Below are 15,912 nucleotides of genomic sequence, written 5' to 3'. Positions count from 1 at the left end.
TAAGCTCATCCAACTATTATTGCCAACACGCTGTGGCTGTGCTTAAGTCGGCAACATGCTTGTTGCTTAAAGATATCTAGTGTATTGGTAACATGCTTGATTTCGCTACTAAAGGTTGTTATTCAAATGCCAACAGCATCATCTGAGTAAGGACAGCATGCTTGTTGCTAAAACTTTGGGTACTGACCATATGCTTGTTACTTAATCTTTTCAGTTACTGCAATAAATGAGCATGCTGCTCTTCTCAGGCACTTATTAAAGAAAACCACCCCTTTGTTACAACTCTCCTCCTGTAAGAGGCATGCTGACCCAGCATCTGCTATTTCAGAAGGACATGCTTCTCCTTTTAGATTTGCCATCAGTTTGTGGTTGGGATATGATCAGTTTACGGTTTGCTTGCTGCTCTTCCTGCTCATTCATGACAGGCTTAATGAATGAGTGGGGAGTTTTTATCCAGAACATAACCATACTGCCAATCCAATCCATACCTCCTTTCACAGCAGTAAGGACTTGGCTTTCTAATATTCCTTGTTGAATCTGACTCCATTTATCATTAATAATGTTGTTACACCAAAATTAAGAACATTAATGATACTTTATCTGCATTCGTTTTGTCCTGTTTACCCTAGTGGCTTGTTGCTGATCTCCCTGCTCATTCATAACAGGCTGCATGGATGAGTGGAGGGTTTTTACCCTGAACAGGATCATACTCCTAATCCAAACTGTATGCAAACTGAGAAGTGTCTGATAGTGGTCCTGAAAGAATTTACTTAATGGGGGTTGCACATAAACCACATCACCCATCCAAGAAGACCGTGAACATCAGTCGGATGATGCTGTATTTTTAAGCATGGCTCAACCTGGAAGACATTCAAGCAGAATGATTCATCAGTCAGCAGGTAAATTGATATAAAAGAGGAAAATCAGACCCATTTGCTGAGCTCACATAGAGAAGAAGGAGCACTATAGGGGGGCAGAGAGGTACTTAATGACGCAAGTGTTAGTAAACTGGTCTGGAGATGAGTCATCCGACAAGGCCAAATTTCACCTGCAATTTGTTTTTTGGGACAGTGAGGATCCTTGGGTATGTTGTGCAGGTATCAGATTGGACTGTACCCAATCAAAAAATCTGGAATTAAGGAATCAATTGACCCTTTGCAAAGATTCTACCCCCTTCGTTACTTTTGCTACGTCCAACATGCCATGGCACTCTCACACCACACGTCATATTCTCACATAGTGAAAAATGCATCTTAGAGCACAGAGGAAACTGGCAATGTGGCGAAAGACAAAACAGAGCAAGTTACTTTTGGAATTCAAAAAAGTCAAAGACTCAAATTCAAAGAATAAATAACATTTTTTACCAATAAATACACCTTTAATGTCATGACAGATCATTGTAGCGCCTCAGTTCAAGCAGCACTTGAACTGATCATCGCTCTATCTTTACAAGTTACAGCGCAAGAAATAGACATGAAAGAAGATCAGAAGGTATATTGTTTCAACCACAGGAAGATGTCAATGCACATAATTTTTCAAGTCTACAGACGTTAATCTGCTCTCTTGTCTGGTTGTTTGTCAAAGTGGCAAATCCGGGGGTTATGATTGGTCGCCTGTCAATCAAACTCCCGACAAAGGGTCAGTTATCAGTTTATCGATTAAAAAATAAAAATGTAGACATTTAAATCTGTTTATTTAATTAACGTTTTAATAAAAAAACAATAACATTGAAATAAATAAATCACTTGTTTATGAAAAATAAATACTAAAAATAAATAAATAATAAATTGACGAATAAGAAATTAAAATAATAGATGAACAACTAAGTAAATAATATTTGATTGAAATCAATAAAAATGACAATACTAATTCAGCAATTTAATTTTAATTAGTAATACACCTTTTTAATTATTACAGTAAAAGTGCATAATTGTAGAAATGTCTATTGTTTGTTTATATCAACTGAGATGCCATTGAATATCCCAGAAAATAATTAAGTCTGTTTAAATGTACGTACCGAATATTCCTTTAATTGTGAACTTGATTCAGTTTAAAAGCATGTTTGTTTGAAAACTGTCTTGGTGCTCCACTCCTCAGAAATATACACTGCATTTAAATGTCACATTTGACAGGTCAATACCGTCCTTTCTAAAACAAAAGGTCACCAAGTCCCAGAGTAATGTTGCTCCTGAGAAGCAACTACATCACGGTTGGGAACAATGCGCTGGTTCCTGTGTTGTTAGTCAGACTGTTTTGTCGTCCACCTGTGTGTTTTTCAAAGCACCTGTGTCTGTTTCTGGTGACTCATCCCTTCTTCACAAACGTCCCGCCCCAGCGTGGCACACAGGTGTCAGGAGGCTATGTTAATGCTAGGTGAGGGCAGGTGAGGATATTGCGTGTTTGCCTCCTCAGCGAGATCTTGCATCTGTGCCAAGTATTAGAAACCAAAGAACAAACAGTTCAGTCACACCTTTAAGACGCTAGAGCAGGACGGCTTCTGTCACCATCCGCTCCCTGAAAGCAGAACTCAGCTGAGTCATCTCGAGCTGGTTATCTTGACAGCGGGAATCCAGTGATTTAGGCAGAGTTATTTCCTCTGATTTGGAGGAAATGTATTTACTTATTTGGTTGTGTGCTGCCATGAGGGCAAAAAAAAAAAAAGACATTGCCTAGAAACCTTCCTCATGGGTGTGTTGAGCATTTGTCTACTGTATATATTTATTTTTTTATTAATGAAAGAATGAATAAATAAAGGTGTTTACCTGTGAATAGTATATATAAAAAGTGTAGTAATATATTTATATATTTTTTTATGTTTAAAAAAAAATTATGTCACTTTGTTCACCAAGTATACATTTATTTGCTATATCATTTATTTGCTATATTATTTGCTAGAAAATAACTCTAAAGTAAAGTTAAATATAATTAATAGTAACTCTAAAATTAATTCTATAATTTATTCCTAAAGCTGAATTTTCAGCAACATTACTCCAGTCTTCAGTGTCACATCTTTTAAAAGTACCGGTATTAAATTCACCTTTGCCCACAACATGAATAAATTAATATACGTAATAAATATATTACTAAATATAATTATTTTAAATTATACAAATATTTAAAAATATTACAATTTCTGCTGTATTTGTAATCAAATGCAGCCTTGGTGTGCATAAGAGACTTTTCAGAAGCATTAAAAAAAAGAAAATCCTTATTATTATTATGTAAACAATTCCGAACACAAAATCTTTAATCTAATTGTTTTTTTCTGATAAAATCTTTTTATTCTCTTATTGCAGCTTAATAATTTTGATTTAAAGATCCAATATGATCTGTACATATCCTTCCGGGATTCACCAGATTCAGCGGATACTGGCATTAAAAGGTCTGTTCAACATGAATAAATATAAAGCTTTATAATAGTAAAGAAAATCCTATCATACCATACTTAATACCTAATACCATGTTACTAATACCATAAATGTACATTGTTGTTTGAGAATGAATCTCATAGACAGACATTGATTCGATTCTCCGGACTGCATTTTTCACAAAATATTCTTATTATTTTTTCTCTTCCAATAAATAAATAAAACAATTAGTAATTAATAAAAAGAATAATCAAAATTTGAAATCACATTTTTTTATACTTTTTTTGGTGTGATTTTGACAGTCATTTCTTCATAGCTTTGATGATATTGACTAGTTTATAGTTCATTATATTTTATGAAATTTTGTGAAATTTAACATAGATTTCTTCATGATATTGACCTGTTTATGTAATAAAAATGCCATCTAAAAGATTCAAAATCACAATCACCCACGGTTCTGAAAATGTAGAAAAATATGATTGATTTATTTGTAATTACAATTTATTTATTTACATATCATCTTGTTAATACATTCCAGCGGTCATTTGGACTCATTAATTATGAAACCTGGTGACTAATAAATATTTCCTCTTTAAATTCTGCTAATCTCCATTACATGTGCTGCTCAGTAGTCATACTTGGAGAAGATCAGTTCCAAAGCCAGGTTGTTTTTTTGTTTCTTCCTCTTTAAACTCATGTGTCTTTGCCTAATTCGATTTCTCAAGGGGCTCCCTTTGTCCAGGCATGCTAATGCAATTTCTCCTCTCTTCCTCTCAATTAACAATTAATCTTTTCCCAAAGCTGGCCGTGCTGCACCATACACAGAGCAGAGGATGCTGGGAAAACTATATGCAGAGAGCGATGCTGAATCAATCTTTTACCCCAAGCAAATGATTACACTGCTGCTTCATTCTCCAGTGACTGCAGATTAAAACAATTTGCACAAACATGGTTTTGCCTTCAGTGTTCGACGTCTCACGCTCTGTCTCTTTCAGTCTTTGCCTGTCTGTCCTGCGTTTTCTGTATGTTTGTGTGCATATTTATATCTAATAGTGCTTGACACACTCTAATTACACAGATGCTTATGCATCATGGTCTTACACACTGCGGATCAGCGTAGATGTTAATGCACATCTTAGATGTACAGTAGCATCTGTTCATTGAGTGTTACACATACAGTGATCCTCTGAAACCATAATTTTGATGTGTATCATCTGTAATGAGTGGACAAATTGTTTTATATACAATTACGTTTTACAAGAAAGTACTATTTTAGTCTTTTGGCTTCAAAATTTCATGTTTAATTCAATGTACTTATACCTATTCTGTGAAGAAAAAAGGTTTCTACACCAAAATGTTATTTCAGTGTATGATCAGACCATCACTAGGAAATTGCATAAACTTAAAGAAGCATGCAATTATTACTGCTTCAAATGAGCCTAGTGTAAATACCTACATGTACATTTTGATTTAAATATAAAATAAAGCAAAAATAAATTTTAATGTTTTTTTTTTCTCTCTTTTTCTCATTAAGGCTGCATTTATTTAATACAAAATTCAGTAATAACATTAAAACGGTAAAATATTACTAAAATGTGAAATAAAAGTTTTATATTTTGATATAATTTCAAATATAATTTATTCTCATTTTCATCAGTTATTGCTATTGTCTTCAGTGTCACAAAATCCTTCAGAAATCATTGTAATATGCTAATTTATTATCAGTGTTAGAAATAGTTTAGCTGCTTACTATTTTTTTTTTTTGGAACCTGTAATATTTCATCAGCATTTTCTGATGAATAAAAAACGTTTATGCAAATTAGAAATAATTATTTTTCTTATTACTAAATGTAATAGTACACCTCTCCTCCACAATCTGCATGATTTGATACACAACTTATGATAAAGTCCACAGCAGTCATTTTTTTTTTTCTCGCACTGGTTAAATCCCTATCAGCGGCAGATGAGGATCTGATCCAATAATTCATTATCTGCCTCCTTGGCAAGAAGGTTTTTTTTGTAAAGATGCTCCTTTTCTAGATCCAATTATTAGAGAATATCCCCTGCTTCATTTTGCACTGAGCCATTAGCTGTGCCATATGGGATGGACTTGGACACTTCCGTTTTTGGAAACCCGAATATCTGTCACCCAACTGCTTTTTAACACAACATGAGAATTGTCTGTTTTCCGTGACATTTAAAAAGCACCAACTTAGGCTCTTTCCTTTCGAAAGAACAGCCTGCTGGGCTTTAGGTCTTTAGTTATACTTCACTACCTTAAAGCATCTCCCCCAAAATTGCTTAAAAGCACTTAAGGTAATGCATTCATTGATCAGCAGTCTTGATCTGGCAAAAGAAGCTAATTTGATTGGGTGTCAGATTCTTGAGGAGTGACATCACAGCACGAAAGTCGATTCATTATAATGTTTTGGTGCGCTTATGTCTTGTTGCCAGGTGGGTTGTAGAGTTAATGTACTGAGACGTGTCTTTTGATGCGAAGGAATGAGTTACATTTGTCACCGATTTTTTGCCCATCTGTATTATGTTCCTGCGGGGAATTTCCAATTACTGATGTACTGTAGCTGTAAGCAACCTTTAAAAAAAGTTGGTAATTTATACATTTATATAACTAACATTAATGTGCTAACCATGCTAATAGTTCATGAAGCGTGCTGTGAAGCTAACACAAGTTGTTCTATAACTGAACTGAAATGGGCGTAAACTTTTACAATTAAATGGATCGTCACACTAGTAGTGTGATTAGTTGGAATCGAGCCAAAACAAAATGAGCTTCTGCAAGATAACAGCGCTAGTTCTTTCAATACATGTGAAAAATTACACATTCCTCAGTGAAAATCCACTCAAATCCTGAAGATGTCACAATGAGTGAAGGAGGTTTTATACAATAGCTTATTTTCATACCTCACATGCTGAAGCTGAATCGATCACACTTTCATTTCAATTGGGAGGGTAATGGGTTGGTGATGATGACACAGATGGAAGCATTAGAAAAGGAAGCCCAAGGGGAAATAATTCTTATGCATGGTTATGAAGATGCCCAAGCTTAATTTCTCTGCTGGATTTTTGCACTGAGACCAAGAGCTGTTAAGTAATGCAGCAAGACGTGATAGAAAGAGACAGCGACGCTAAAAACAGGACAGATGCTCTTCAGAGAAAGAGGGTAGAAAATTCAAATCCTCCTTTAAGAAGTCTTTTTGGTGTTACTCTCTCAGGAGAAATTAAGCCTCTTTATTCACCCTCTTTCATGTTTGTGCATTTCTCTTTCATGGCTCAACTGTGCATCGGAGTCATCCAGACATGAATTCACAGATCTTGGGAATTTGTAATAATCATTTGCTGCTCAGTTCTGCTTCCACTCAGAAACGATTAACCAAACTAGACACCATAAACACAAGTAAACACAAGAAAAACAAGTTCAAACTCAAGAATGATTCTTTTAGAACTTGAGTATATTTTCAATAAGTTAACTAGTCACTGCATACTATATTCTAAGCAAAAACAGAATACACACACACACACACAGGTATATACTGTATATAAATAAAAGTACCAACATTAAAAAGAAAAATTAGTAAGTGCTCTTAAATAATGAGTTCAGGCCGAATAATTTGTGACTGATAAAGAGTAGTTTGTCCTAGACTGCAGTGAAATGGAAAGCAAATTAAGACTTTTGCTAAAGTTTTCTGCTTCTCATATTTCTCTCTGAGATGAAAAGACCCCAGGAATCTTACATGCATGGTCGGAGTTTCAGAAGAGATCTCAATGTCTCAAACTGTGCTCAGATTCTGCAATCAGAACTCAGATCCCAATAGGAATATATTTCTCATCAAACCAGTCCTGATCTCTGTAACCTGACCACTGCAGATCCTCTTCCGCGATCTTTCTGGGTCTCTCTCTCTCTATTATGTCCTAATCCATACAGACTGCAGTCTCCATACACAAGTGTTGCCAAATTGCTGCCATGTCTCTCTAACCACCCTCTTTTTTTTCCCTCTATCTGTTCCCATCACTCTATATTTCATTTGCTCATTTGGCTGATGACCTTCAACAGTGGACAGAAGCGCACAGGACTACTTCCTAATGAACTGACATTCTCTTCAGAACACACTATCCCTGTAGCCATTGCTGCAACTCCTTTTTTCATCAGCTCTCTCTATCTCTCTCATTCTCTTTATTGCTCCACTGACTGCTTGCCTTCCTCTCTCTCACCACATTTCGCGCGTACACATCATGCTCAGTCAGTAGAGTGAATGAACCAAGATCTGTTTAAGCTCCACTCCATGGTGTATAGATCCACAGTTGAGTTCAGTCTGAAAGGGAGAGAGCTGGGAATGAATGGACTTCACTCCATCCTCCCACTCCTGTTCCCTCCACACAACAGACTTCCCTCTTCACACCACTTTCCTGTGCTATGCTATTTATGAATACTATACAGTGACTGATCTTTTGAACCATTTTGAACATAGGGTATAAGATTCAAAATGTGATTTCATTATGCTACATTATAATCAAATATTATGTATATGATCAAATAAATGAGGCCTTGATAACCAAACAAACAAAACAATGTGACACACCTGTAGAGTTAAAAAAATGTTCAAGGGGGACATCTAGTTGGACAGGGCTTGCTCTGATATGATGTGAACATCTGAGGGTGCAATATTATTACCCACATGGCCTTTGGATTCTGAAAGAACAGGTATTTACAAGATGAGCACATAGAAGATTACACATGTCTGCATGTTTGAAATTCGGAAGACATTGATGTCACATGAGATCAGGAATACTATTAAACATGGAAGCAGCAACAGTACTGTCCCAGAGAGAAAGAGATAGAGAGAGATGTCAGCCATTTTTAAATCAATGTTCTTTGAGGCTCTCTGCTGGTATTACACTGCGACCAATCCGTCATTGGAACAGTACAGCGTGAATGCGTGTGTGAAATATCTGCATGCATTTCTGTGTGTGTGTATATGTGTGTGTGTGCGCTCCCACTGGAATGAATAAGCCAGCATGGCTAAATATGGTCCTTCAGATTAAAGACAGTGTTAGAGGTTAATGAAGTAGCTTCTTCCTTTAAGCCTCAGAATGAATTAGATAGTTGTAAAACTACACTGACCACCCAAAAACTAATTAATCGAAATCTCAGTCTTTGAATGTTGCAGCTGTAATTTTTTCGTCTTGCACTGAGAGTTGCTGTGATTTGATGTGATTGCCTTTGAGCCTGGATGCTCTGCGTCTATTGTGCTGCAAGTTTCTTGATCATAGACTTGATTATACTAAGAGATCAGACAGCTCTGGATGTCTCAGATGCTTTTTTTAGTTTAGCTATGAAGACAGTCGGACCCCATCCCCCCCAAACATCAGAACAGAGCCGAGCAACATTTTTAGTCACTTACAGAAGTGTTTGAGATAGAGACATCACGGAAACATTAGACAGTCACTCAGATCTCACAGCAGCTGAAGGATTTATTTGTGAATTCAGCTAATATGTTCTGACTATTGTTACATGATATGTCTCTAAAATTTCACTCTACGACGGTTCTGATGCATTTCAATTTGTTTAGGCCACTAAAAGTTTTTTTTTTTTTTGACAGCAGCATCGTACTGTCAAGTTTATTATCTTCATCTAACATTTCATTTTTATGATACCATATAGTCTTACAATGCCAGAATTGTATGGTGTCCAAAATTATTATTTATTTATTATACAGGCAATCATAAATATTTGCAATAAATAAATAAATAATATATATATATATATATATATATATATATATATATATATATATATATATATATATATATATATATATATATATATATATATATATATATATATATATATATATATATATATTAGTGCTGTCAAAATTAGCGCGTTAACGCATTCGATTAATTTGAAATATTTAACGCGTTAAAAAAAAATAACGCAATTAACGCGGTTGCAGTTTTTTTTTTATTTCCGGTTGTGGCCTATGTGTGTTCAACGTGCAAAGAAATATGGATAAGACCAAGGAAGGACTTTTAGACGGAAAGTTTCAGTATAAAACTCTGCCGGATTACTCTTCAGTCTGCCACAAGAAACATTACTCTTCATTTAGTCTGCCACAAGAAACAGCAACATTAAAATCATGAACTCAAATGTCATTGTTTAAAAAAAAAAAAAAACAATGACTGTAACAGTGCGTAAATCAGACCTTTCTGTAACGCTAACGTTAATAAGCTTAAACGAAAATAACGAAATAATTGTGTAGCGGAGTATTTTTTGTACACAGTGCCGTGAACTGTCAATCACCCCTGTACGCGTGCATCACTGTCCTCCTCGCAGCTGCAGCAACTTGCGCTCTCTCTCTTCATCAAGCTTTAAAACAAAAAGGGGACAAAAAGATCATATTGTCTTTGTGCATAGGCTATAGATTAATTAGATAAATGAATATCTAAATTTGTTCCTTGCCGTCTACGGTATTTTTTTAGAACTTAGAAAAAAGATGCTGCATCCAATGAGCAGCCAGCGAGGGCTGCCTGCAGGACGACTGAACCTCCGCAGACAGTTTTTAATGTTTATCAGACAATAAATACTCAAGATTTTGCTTTAGTATAACTTCCGGGACAATTAGGGCCAGATTCTGGTCTTGTTCTTGCAGTATTCAGAGTCTGAAGCCAAGAAAACATATTAAATGTTGTTGTTAACTGTATTTGATTTTTAACCGAACCGAGTGTGATGTACACTCACAACGAGTTTCACACAACTTCTCCGGCCACGTTGAGTTGTTGACACTTAACAGTGGAAAAAGCGACACATGCGCTATTCACTTGTATAACTTAAGGGTGAATGGGTAATGTAGTTTCTGCTCTGGGTGGGATGAATTAGGAAGCTTGCATTGTGAAGGGCGCTCTGAAAATCGGCAGTGCAGGTAAACGATTAAAACCTCTATTAAAACAGATGTCCAAATGAGCGTACCGGTACCCTAAAAGCACGCTCTGGGCGCACAGAGAGGTGGCGGTACGCTCAAGAGCTATATTTGGAAGTGGCGGTACTGAGTACCGGTGCGTACTGGCCCACTTAAAGCACTGGCAATGACTATACTTTGGAATTTTTTTGCAGTCCACTTAGAATTCAACATGGAAATCATTTTTGTTTTTTATTGGCATTGATTGGTTTGAAATTCAAATGGTACTTACATGCCTGTGTTTTTATTTCTGTAATAAATATGGCTTTCAAGCCAACAGTTAATTTGGAGGATATTGATGGTTTATTGCAGGTATGTTGTTTACATGAGAAAATCTGTTAAACAAAAATTCCAATAAACAATCATATTTTGAATTTAAATAGTTTCTTTGTCTTGAGTTTACATTAATTATTTACATTTTACATTTACATATCCAAAAAGTTTCAGTCTTTTAATTGCGATTAATCGCGATTAATCACGATTAATTTTAAAAAAATTGTGCGATTAATTTGTTAATTTTTTTTAATCGATTGACAGCACTAATATATATATATATATATATATATATATATATATATATAAACAATTTAAAATTTAAAATTATATATACATATATATGTACATATATACAGGGAGAAAGTCAATATTATATAAAAAATATTAAATTGAGTTAATATAATAAATTAGTTAATATATTAAATATAAACAATTAGAGAAAAAAAGAGAGAGAGAGAAAGAGGGTACCAAAAATATTAAATACTGATAAAATAATTAATAAAACTTACAATCAAATAACACCATCCTGTGGTTAACCTGTATTTATCTCATGTTTTCAAATGTCAGATGATATAAATAATTGAATATATGTACTTACTGAAATGTCAAACCTGTAAGATGATCATGCCAGGTCATCATTTGCCTGAAGGCGCTTTTTTACAGGAACTATCTAAGGTTCCCTGAGTGCCGAAGGGAATACATTTCCCGTTCCGACCCCCATGAGAATGTTCATTTGTGTGAACGATCACAGACGTGCTGAGTGATGCTGTCTGGGATCAGGAGTTTGGCATTTGAATCATGGGAGATCAACTATCTGACACAACCATTAACTGTGGCCTTGATCAATAATTTAACTCTGGTAATTTAGGCTCTATAATTAGGGATAGTGGATGGTGTCTTGGCCGCTTTATAAGTTGTGGCTATCGTAGTGATGTTGCCAGATGGAAATAACAGGCAATAAGTGTCTCTTTCTTAGTTTCTCCATCTAACATGGACCGAGCCAAACATATCCACTTCTCAATTCTCTGAAATCGAGCAATATCTTACACAAAGTCAATTTTACTACTTTTTAAAGATATCTCACTTTATCAAATAAATTATTCGACCAGTAATCCAATATGAACAATGAACTTGTTAACATCTGTTCTTTCACCATATTTTCTGTATCCAGCGTGCAACTATTTTTCTTTGCTTTCAGAAAGAATGCTAATGAATTCAAATATTGGCAACTAAATATTTCATGCATATATTGTGGGCACTACATTGGACTTGCAGTATATGAAAGAATATAATCGATCCAGATTTCCCGTAGCTGCATTTTTATCGACTCTTATTGTTCATATTGAGGACATACGGAATGCTCCATCAATGAAAGCGGGTAGCTTGAACAAGATCTACCTAGTTTAATGTTACACATATAACAAATAAACTGAGCAGAACCCAGAGAAATCAAATAAATAAATAATTTATCCAAAAGGAAAGCTATGCATGGAATTTAGGCCCTTTAAGCCTTTTTAAATGAAAGATTTATCGCTGCTCACTGCTAATGAGTGTACATAGAGAAATGCTGTTTTAACAGAAGCTGGCTCGTTTGTGTTTTTGTTTTGTTCCATGTTCTTGTGTTACACCCAAAAATCGATCGCCTCTACCCTCAGACCATAAATAAGTTCTCTTTAGCATTGAAATATGAGGCCTTGGGCATGATAGGTTTCAGCGTGTGCTTTAGAAACCTTCCACACAAGGATGGTTTTAAAATATCACACAATGTAAGCTGCTAATGTAACATAGGCCTTTTTTGTCTCATGTTTTTTATGAATAGGTTTGTAAAGTTTCTTTTCTAATTGTGTCCTTCCAAAGTCACCATAAAATCTAAATTCCCAATATATGCTTTCTTAAAACCTGCTCCTTTTGCTCATGTTAAAAAATGTAATAAACTAAACAAAATATAAACAAAATATGAAGATTAAGTAAATTAAATCAAATTAAATTAAATGTTTATGTATATAATAAATGATTTTTTATACATATACAAACTGTGACATATTATCAATTCTGTGAATCTGTATCAAATATAACACACACTATATATATATATATATATATTATACACACACACACACACACACACTCACTATAAATATATATATATATATATATATATATATATACATACACACACACACACACACACACACACACACTAAAAACTAAAATGAATAGTTTGAAATATTTTTAAGTGACTTGGCATCACAATATTATAATGAACAATATGAAAGTGGTATATACGTTTGTATGTATATAATAGATTAATTATTATACATTACATCATATTACACACACACACACACACACACACACACACACACATATATATATATATATATATATATATATATATATATATATATATATATATATATATATATATATATATATATATAAACACTATAAAATACTACTTCACATGACTTTATGCATCACAATAATATAATGTACAGTATGAAAATGGTAGGTTTGTATGTAAATACTGTAATGTTTATTATTTTACACTAACTTTACATACGAATATAAGTTCTGTGAATTTATATCATTATACCACACACACACACACACACACACACATATATATATATATGGGTGCTTGAATGATTTTTGCACTTGTTGTCAGTGTTGTGCACCATTTTGATTGACAGCTGAGATGGTAAGGAGTGAGAGAAGTGAGGGCTGTTCTGTGTTGGAAGCTCTGCGTCTCGTTCAGGCCTCAGTGTGCCACAGCTCAGATTAAAAGAGCAGAGGAGTTGAGGTTATCACGCTTCTGAGACTAAAACAGACCCACTGCAGCCCAGACCGAGCTTTGACATGCAGGGAGGATGTGCCACTTAGGGCACTTAAAATGGAGAGATCAGGCAGCAAAAAACCTAACTCGTTTCTTTTCCACATCACCACTCATTCCGGACCACAACCCCAGACCCACGGCACGTGATTTTGTTACGCCTCTCTTGAGAGCCCGTGTTCCTCTGCAGTACTGAAACAAACCAGTTGGGTGGTTGCTATGGTGTTCTGGTTGTTAGGGCATTGCTTCATAGGGTCTTAGGTTTTCTAGGTGGTCCTGGCACATTACTATTTGCTAAGGAGTTCAGGGTGGATGTAAGGGTAGTGCTATATGGTTGGTTACATTGATGGCTGCTGGAGCATAGCTATGCAGTTGCTAGGGTGGTCCAAGTGGTTGCTATGGTGTTCTGGTAGCTAGAGTATCACATTGTTTCTTGTGTGTTCTGGATGGTTTTTATGGGATTACTCTGCAGTTGCTAGGGAGTGGCTGCTAGGGGATTGCTGTGTTGTTGCTAGGGTGGTCCATTTGGTTGCTAAGGCATTGCTACATGTTTTCTTATGTGTTACTGGTGGTTCGAATGCATTAACATGCAGTTGCTAGGATGGTTCAGAATGGATGTTAAGGCGCTGTTATAAAGTTGCTAGGTTATACCGGTTGGTTACATTGCTAGAGCATAGCTATGCAGTTACTTGGGTGTTACTTAAGTTATTGCTATGACCCTTAGGGTGGTTGCTAAGGCATTGCTACATGGTTTTGTCAGTGGTTCAAGTTCATTACTATCCAGTTGCTTGGGAATCCAGGGGGGTTGCTAAGGCATTGCTATGCTGTTGCTATGGTATTCTCGGTGGCTGCTATGCTATTGTGGTAGCTAGGGCATTGCATAGTTTTAGTGCATTACTATGCAATAGCTAGGGTGTTACTAATAATGGTTTCCAAGAAATTATATACATAATATAAAATAATAAAACGTACAGAAGATCTTTTCCCAAAGGCTATAAATCACCACCAACATGCTTAGTGGCTTACAGGACAACCCACTAATGGATAGAAGATTACAGAATGATGTCTGCCCACGTGATTTACTCTCATTAGAGTTGAAAAGGATAAAGATATTTTGTCCAATTCCAAGTAACACACATCAGAATGTCACAGCAGTGAGAAGACGAGCTGAAATGCTCAACAGATGGACAGACACGTGAGGGAACAGGTTTGTTGTTTGTCCCTCCATTTCTCCTGAACGTGGAAGCCAGATTATGGTTAAATGCAATGTTTACAAGTAGGCTTTCTAAATATCTCAAATCTTATCAAAGAGAATAAATCGCCCTGGCCTCTGCCCCTCACACACAACTGATACATTAGAATTCAGCAGGATGTCCCAGATTTGAGTTCACGGAATTGTGATGTGCTGACAAACCCTGAACTTTCGCAGACATTTTCTGTGTATCTGAATAAAGAAAATGCATTTATTCTGTTGGTGAAAGACGCTGCCGCAAGATGACCTTTGGATCAGCTGCCTTCTCTCTTCACAAAGCTTTTGAACCTCAGTAATCGAAGTGTCAGATGTTTTTGTGCTCTGAGGTAAAACATAGCCGACAGGGTTGAGTTGCCAAATTCTCTACACACACACACACACACACACATGCAGCGGGGACCAAAGGAATGTTTTATTGATCGTTACCTTAGCTTGAATTAATAATGTCTCTAGTCATTTAATAACATCAGGGACTCATCAGAGAGAACTGCCTCTATTAGGTCACACAGTTTTGACAGTTATAGACATTTCTACTAGGACTGAGTTAAGTAAACTGTTCAGTTTGTTTTTATTCATTCCCTGTATATGTTCATGCTTAATAAATTGAATTTGCATTCCCCAAAATTGACAGTTCAGCCAAAAATAAGTGCAAATTATGCATAATTTACTCACCTTAATATTATTCCACAGTGTATGATTTTCCTTTTTCTGTGGAGTACACAAAGGATATTAAAATATGCACTATTTTGACAAAATACATTTTAAAAAGAGTAAAAAAAAAAAACTGTAAAAACTAAAATCAATAGCTTTAAATACATCAAATGAATTTAGCGTTATTTCAATGTCATTGGGATACTATTATGATACTATTATGTTTTTTTTTTGTTTAGATTTTATTTTAATATTTTCACTTACATTTCTATTAATTCTTGTTCTTTCAATTTCTTAAATTAAATTTTTATGTTTATTTCAGTTAAAAAAATTAATTATTAATATTTTTCAATAAATTTAAATTTAGTTTTAAGTGTACAGTACTATAATAAGTCTGCATCATATGCATCAAATATTACAATGTACTGTTTATGAAAAATAACTATTCATAAAAAAATTAGCTAAATTACATAACAGTGAAAATTAGTTTTTAGCATTTTGAAATTATAAATTATATGCAATATTAATCTATAAATAGAGGAAATGAGTATGCACAGT

General features: G+C 34.9%; 1 protein-coding gene across 1 annotated transcript in view; it reads left to right on the top strand.

Moving 5' to 3' along the window:
- LOC127942374 (potassium/sodium hyperpolarization-activated cyclic nucleotide-gated channel 1-like) overlaps positions 1 to 15,912 on the top strand; it is an 81,742-nt gene that overhangs the window by 13,652 nt on the left and 52,178 nt on the right. The gene's annotated exons all lie outside the window — the stretch shown is intronic.

The sequence above is a fragment of the Carassius gibelio genome, chromosome A21 (genome assembly GCF_023724105.1).
Source record: "Carassius gibelio isolate Cgi1373 ecotype wild population from Czech Republic chromosome A21, carGib1.2-hapl.c, whole genome shotgun sequence".
Classification (NCBI taxonomy): Eukaryota; Metazoa; Chordata; class Actinopteri; order Cypriniformes; family Cyprinidae; genus Carassius; species Carassius gibelio.
Note: the sequence above shows the minus strand (reverse complement) of the source record. Positions and strands in the feature narration are given on the sequence as shown.